This window comes from Puntigrus tetrazona, chromosome 21, assembly GCF_018831695.1.
Source record: "Puntigrus tetrazona isolate hp1 chromosome 21, ASM1883169v1, whole genome shotgun sequence".
NCBI lineage: Eukaryota > Metazoa > Chordata > Actinopteri > Cypriniformes > Cyprinidae > Puntigrus > Puntigrus tetrazona.
The window spans coordinates 14,118,320-14,125,594 of record NC_056719.1 but is presented as its reverse complement, the minus strand read 5'-3'; the positions used below and the strand labels follow the sequence as shown (position 1 = coordinate 14,125,594).

The 7,275-nt window shown below is 38.6% G+C and overlaps 1 long non-coding RNA gene across 1 annotated transcript; it reads left to right on the top strand.

The window, feature by feature from the left end:
• LOC122326813 lies at positions 1-1,417 on the top strand. Its single transcript, XR_006247511.1, has 3 exons — positions 1-166; positions 1,134-1,229; positions 1,306-1,417. It is a non-coding gene; the product is annotated as an uncharacterized LOC122326813 (long non-coding RNA).
• The last annotated feature ends 5,858 nt before the right edge of the window (positions 1,418-7,275 follow it).

Below are 7,275 nucleotides of genomic sequence, written 5' to 3'. Positions count from 1 at the left end.
TCATATCAAGTTAGAACGAGGGAGAACTGTAGACTTGACAATGAGAACTAAAAACTTCATTTCTGTTGTTTTCCATATTTTCTATTTCACAAATTTCTATTATGGATTTGAACTGGACTGAAAATAACTAAATGTACTACTATTTTTGAACCTGTGGATTTTGGAGGTAAGTTCAAGCAGACATTTTCACTCTTGCTATTTCAGAGCAAAAACAAAAAATAAGGTACAGATGATTGAAAATTAAATTTCAGATTTTATTAATTAGTGGTTTAATCTGATATGTTTATCAAAAAATATAAAATAATCAATATCATATTAAATTGTGAACTAGAATTTAGAAATGTAAGGCCTTTCATTTATTAGTTTTTTACATAAATTTGAAAAGAGATGAACAATGCCTTATGCACTAATCCCTTTGGATATCTATATCATTGTAAATTATTTTTTAAAGCTCTAACTTTTGGTGCTCTAGCAGTTAATAAACAGAACAAATTTTATGATTATTTATTTTCTATAAAGCACTTTGAATGCAGTGCTGCTCTGTAAGTGAAGCTGACTTTGCAAGTTGTGCTGTTGTTGCTTTTAGATGATTAGCTATTAAATATCTTTTGGTTTTGGTTTCCATGTGCTGAACAAGCAGTTTATGACATCGCTTCCTTATTTTTTCGAAACACTCTCGAGATACTTTGAATCAAACCAATATAGAAATCTTGTCCACGATACGTCCTAGAAAAAAAAGGCATGTATGGTCACCCTATGAATAGCTGTACAGTAACTTATGAAAAATATAAAAAATTTTTTTTTGACAAGTCTGCAAATACAGTTCATATGAGCAACCCGGAAAGGTTTAATACATATATGATGTATTTCCGGTTGGTCTGTGCCTACAATCGAACCAAGCCATTTTTCAACAACAGCGTTCAACGTAATATTTAACAATTGTTTTTATACAACATATGTTATTAAACAGCTTGGAACAGATTGTCAGTGCAATGGTAAGGTACAACTGACGTGGTGCGATGACCTCGAAGTGATTTAAAAGAAAATTTATTCTATAACATTACATGCTTTATATGCTCTAAATACTAACGTTCTGGTAAGTTAATAATAAAATACGTTTCTCATTAAATAAGGGTCAAACTTGCTGTAGATTTGCTCAACCTGTGGAGGAACACATTCTTTTGATGCAAGAATCTGTGTTTGATGAGCTGTCAACTAGTCAAGCTCAGGTAAATCCTTATACAGAATTATTTTAAGAATATGAATAATACACAGTCTCTACAAATGCCTGTATGAATATTTCAGATTTCTGTCCAATGTAAGGAGAACTCTGAGGGTCAAGACGGAGTGGTGCTGTTTGACACGGAAGACTTTCCTATGGTCAACATCAACTGTCCTACCAGTGCAGAAGACCTGCCTGGAGTTTTTTTTGAAACCTTCACATAATTCTCTGTAGAGATCCTCATTATTTTTGGAATATAAAAAATATAAAACTTGAAAAGACATATATTTTTTTTTTTTGAGTGATTATTTTAAAAAGTCCTTTTTGTTGAGGCCTGATGTATGTGCATACTGTGTATATCGTTATTATGCATATATATATATATATATATATATATATATATATATATATATATATATATATATACTCTGCCGCCCGGAGCAAATAGACATATATATATATATATATATATATATATATTTCTATTATATTATTTATATTCATAATAATTTGATATAAATATTTTTGAATATAAACAAGATATGTGTGTGTGTGTGTGTGTGTGTGTGTGTGGTATGTATGTATGTATAAGCACAATGCAAAGCAATAAAAAATATTAAAACGTATATATTTTATACTTAAATATATGTATTGAAATTGGTAGCACTTCATGTGTACTTCCCTGGTACATGGTAAATATCTTGTACCTACAGGCAAATAAGTGGTAACACAAGGTACTTACCTGAGGTGTATGTACATGATAACAAATAAGAAACACAGCAGTACTTAACAATCGTACATTCATGGTATGAATGGTCACTTACAGGTACAGCTGCCTGTAGATGTTAACTAATTAAATACTTTACTGTACTTACTAATGTATACACATGGTAAATGTGGTACTTAAAGACAAGTGGGTACAAACAGGCTTCTTGCTCCCCCTAAATATGACCAAGTGCAGTACACCGTTCAATAAGTATGTATCCATTTATGCCATATCAGAGACCTTTTAAAGAGCCTGGACCTTACTGATGGCTATGATTGCTATGTCACAGAAGAATGTCTGGAATGTAAAATACTAGTAGGTAAGATACCAGGCTTCAGATTTTGGTTAAAAAAACCGTATAAAGTATCTATATAAATGAAGTATACCTATAAATAAATAACAGAAGTACCCCTGTACTAAAAATTACACAGGGGTAATTTTTGATATTTAAAAAAGTCACATTCATATTACAAAGACACATCAACATTGCACGTTGGAATGCAATACCAGTGTTGTGGCTTCATAATAGTTTATTTTAAGTTATAGCAGGGGCGGAAATCTCACACTTCTCCAGGCTATTCTGTACATCCACAACAAATTGTGAAAAGTTTAAATGCCTAGGCTGGGGTGGAGCAAAATTAAATAATAGCTCTTCAACTTTCATTTTCCTTATAGTCTCTTCATTTTCCCTGACATATCTCTGTCCTTCATGCACACCTGCCATGTTTAGAAAAAAACAAGTACTACATTATAATGTATTACATTAGAACCATGTGTATCAAATTAGTACAATAATAGCTGCATCTTGAATATATTTTTACAAAAAAAAAAAAAGTTTTTGCATTAACATGGGTCACGTTTTGTCTTAAATAAAATAACCATGGTATTGTTTTAGGCCTATGGTAAAGTATTGATTGATTTATTGATTTCATTTTAGGATTGATTACCATGTATAACCAAGAGATCTGTGCACTTCCAGAGCACTGAGATATGTCTGAAGTCATTTCAAGGCAGTTGACTCAGGAATCATCTTCACAAATTTATTTCTTTTGCTTTATTTGTATTTTTTTATGATACCATATTCATTTCTCTATTGGATTTATGCATCTTTTTGAGAATGGCATCACAAATGAAGGTTCAGGTTGGCTGATGTCTACAAGGTTAACCAAAGTCTACAACGACATGAAAGGTAACACACAGACTTTAACTGGTTTGTCTGGAGATTCATTAGCAGCAGTGAAGTTGCAAATGATCCACGTTACTAAAACATTCAGAAAATGTTATATATACAACAAATAGCGCATTTATACAACAAGTATGCATGATTAAGGCTCTCTATCGACAACTGTTGAAATATAAAATTGCATATAAAATTTCATATTAAAAGGAGTCATAAGGCAAATGATCCACAATGATTCTTTAAGGTCTTAAGGAAAGGACTATAATATATATTTGTTTAAAGTTTCTCAATGGTAGTGTTAAAAAAAACACCCATTTTAACTTGTCAAAAATAGCTCTTTTGAAAAACTGTTCTGTGTACAGTGTATTTGCTAATTAGCACATTATTAGGAAAGGCAACTTTCAAAGTTTCATTAAAAGACATTATACTCACTGCTTTGGTAGGTGAGGCTGAATCATGAATGATTCGTGCGAACATAACGCATTTAGGTAGCTCAAGGGCACATTCCCTTTAGTACCAAATATAAGTCATCATCTGCGTATTCGGGAGTAAATGACTACAGCTATGCTAATTACTACATTCAACAAAAAAAAACCCACTTCAATTGCTTAAGAGTCATGCTTGTCTCTGCATCTCAGACTGATGGCTGCTCACCCAGGGCAGGCCTGAGGTAAGACACTGGTCCAGTCTGTGTGAAATGCTGCTGTTAGTCAGCAATCACAGGAGGGGCCTACAAACATGTGACGTCACATGATCAGACAGCTCGATTTGAGAAAGGGGAAAACATTTAAGGAGTGTTCAGGAAAACGGGACGTTTTCCCAATTTTGTAAGTCTCTGATTTCAAGACCTGAGCAGAACAGACCACGGAGAAGTCTTCTGTGGCCTGTCTTGTGAGTATGATTAAATGCTTATTAGAGATAGGACAGACTCGACTTACTTTACCTTGAGGATAAATTAAATAAGGTAGAAGGTGCAGGAGATTTGCGCACCATAAAACAGGAGATTACAAAAAACCCACTGGGTGGATTCTTATCATTATGGTTAGGGTTAGAATAAGTAGACATGTTCTTGAAAAGTTACTTATAATCAGTAGAATGTCTGTTGGGAGATCATTACAATAAAAAATTAGCAGATAATAATCATACAGTCTACTTCTATTCTAATGAAAGTTCATTGACATATAGAATGAGAATAAGGGACCATCAAAATAAAATGTTACCAAACTGTGATCTAACACTGCTTTTCAGTGGGTATGAATCTTCAAAAATTGCAATTTCAGCTTTTTTAATATGGCACTTAATTTCTAGTTCAATTTTAAAATGCTATCATTCTAAATTTACCCCCTCTGGAGAAGACAACCCAAGGTTGTGGAAAAGTAATTACATTAAAATCCAAGGAATTCTTCTTCAGAAGATTCATTGAACATTTCAAGAACTTCCCTCTTTTCCCGTTTTTCCAGCTCCGCAGAAGTGGGAAAACATGGCTTCAAGTTGGATACATACACTGTGCAAACATCCTTACCTGTGGATTCTAGTGAAATGCGATAGTTCAGCGGGCCAACTTCTTTCAGATTTTTGATAAGGACTGGAATGGTTATTCTCTTATCACTGAAGGAATGTGGTTGAATGTGGATTGAAGTGACTGAGCAGAGACAAAGTGAGGACAGTTGCCAGGTGACAACACTGCAAGAAAGGCGTTTTTTCTTTCTTTGCTGGGCGATTGGAGATGGGTTGCTTAAAACCCATATGCTCTTCATATTGTTGCTGCTGTTCATAGTCTCTTTTAAGCTGTTGACCCAACTTTTGACCAACAGTTCTTGGGTGAGCTCACAAACAGTTTTTTCATGAATATGCATATGTTTCATCAATGCAATCCCAGCAAGTCCAGCGGTGCCACTGAAGATAGAGGTGAAGGCTCTGGTGATGTACATATCTGCATGCAGTCAACATTTTGCTCCTGCTTCAAATTCAAATTCAAATTTTATTTGTCACATACACATACATACATGGTACGACATGCAGTGAAATGTTTTTTACAACCGTCCAGCATCAAAATAGAAAACAGAAAACAGAATTTAAATATATATAAATATAAAATGTATAAAAATATGTATAAAAAAGTGTGCAAAGTTTAAAAATAAGTGTAAATAAGTGTAGAATATAAAATATAAAGTGTAAAATGTAAAGTGGCTGTGCGAATGTCCAGTGCAAAGTGGCTAGTGCAATTGTCCAAAGTAGTGGCGAGTATCTGGGGAAAGAGGGGGAACATGGGAATTCCGGTATTTAGGTGCTGGGTGTTCTCTGGTTCAGACTCCAAATGGCCTGTGGGAAGAAGCTCCTCCTCATTCTCTCTGTGTTTGCCTTCAGGGAACGAAAGCGCTTTCCTGAACGCAGCAGAGAAAAGAGTCCATTGTTGGGATGGCTGAGGTCTTCCACGATCTTCCTGGCTCTGGTACAGCACCGCTTATTGTAGATGTGCTGCAGCACAGGGAGCTCAGTGCGGATGGTGCGCTCAGCTGACCGCACCACCTTCTGAAGGGCTCGCCTGTCCTGCATGGTGCTGTTTCCAAACCAGGAGGTGATGTTTCCCGTCAGGACACTCTCGATGGTGCAGGTGTAAAAGTTCCTGAGCACCTGAGATGGGAGTCTGAAGTCCCTTAAGCGCCTCAGGTGGTATAGACGCTGCCGGGCCTTCTTCACCAGGGTGTTGATGTGACAGGACCAAGACAGGTCCTGCGTGATGTGAACACCCAGGTACCGGAAACTGTCCACTCTCTCCACTGGGGTCCCGTCGATCTTGATGGGATGGTAAGAGCGCACCTGCTTCGTGCTGAAGTCCACTATTAACTCCTTTGTTTTGCTGACGTTCAGGAGCAGATTGTTCTCCTGACACCATCTCTCCAGGTTGTTGATCTCCTGAAGGTAGGCCATCTCATCGTTGTTGGAGATCAGGCCCACCACGACAGTGTCGTCAGCAAATTTAATGATGGTGGTGGAGTTTGTAGTGGCCACACAGTCATGTGTGTACAGCGAGTACAGCAGGGGGCTCAGAACACAACCCTGAGGGGCTCCAGTGCTGAGAGTGAGGGAGGATGAGGTGTGTTTTCCCATCCGTACGGCTTGTGGTCTGTCGGTCAGGAAGTTAGTGATCCAGTGACGCAGGGATGGGCTGAGTCCCAGGACCTCCAACTTCGAGGTGAGCGTGGAGGGAACTATGGTGTTGAACGCTGAACTATAGTCCACGAACAGCATTTTCACATAGTTCCCTTTCCTAAAATCCAGGTGGCTTGTGGTTGTGTGGAGGAGGTGTGTGATGGCATCCTCCGTAGACCGGTTTTGGCGGTAAGCAAACTGAAGTGGGTCCAGTGTGTCCGGTAGTGATGCGGTGATGAAGTCTCTGACGAGTCTCTCGAAGCACTTCATCACTACAGACGTCAGAGCTACAGGGCGGTAATCATTAAGGCAAGATGGTTGAGGTTTCTTCGGCACAGGAACAATGATGGACTCTTTGAAACATGAGGGGACTATAGACTGTTTCAGGGAGAGATTAAATATCTCAGTGAACACCGGTGCTAGCTGGTCAGCACAGGCTCTCAGAACCCGACCTGTGATGCCGTCAGGTCCTGCTGCCTTCCTGGTGTTCACTCTCCTGAATGCCCTCCTTACGTCGTGCTCCGAAATGGTGAACGCGATTTCCTCTCCGGCTCTCTCGGCGTGCGTGCTGTTCATCATGCCGCTAGCGGCGCTAGCGTGATTAGCGTGATTAGCTGCAGCCTCGAAACGAGCATAAAAGGTGTTTAGCTCGTCTGCCAGAGAAGCATCCGCGCTCTCCACTCTGGAGGTTGGCGTTTTATAGTCCGTGATGTTTCTCAGTCCCTGCCAGTCCTCAGAGAGTCGCGGATAGTTTTGTCTACCACGGCTTCTGGTTGGGAAACGTCCTGATGACGGTTTTCTCTACCGTGTCATCCGCTAGTTTCCCGATGAATCCCACCACCGCTTCCGTGAACTCGTTGACGTCCTCGGAGCTACACCTGAACATGGTCCAGTCTGCGTCATCCAAAGCGTCCTGCAGAGCGGCCACCGAATGGTCAGACCAGCGTGACACCT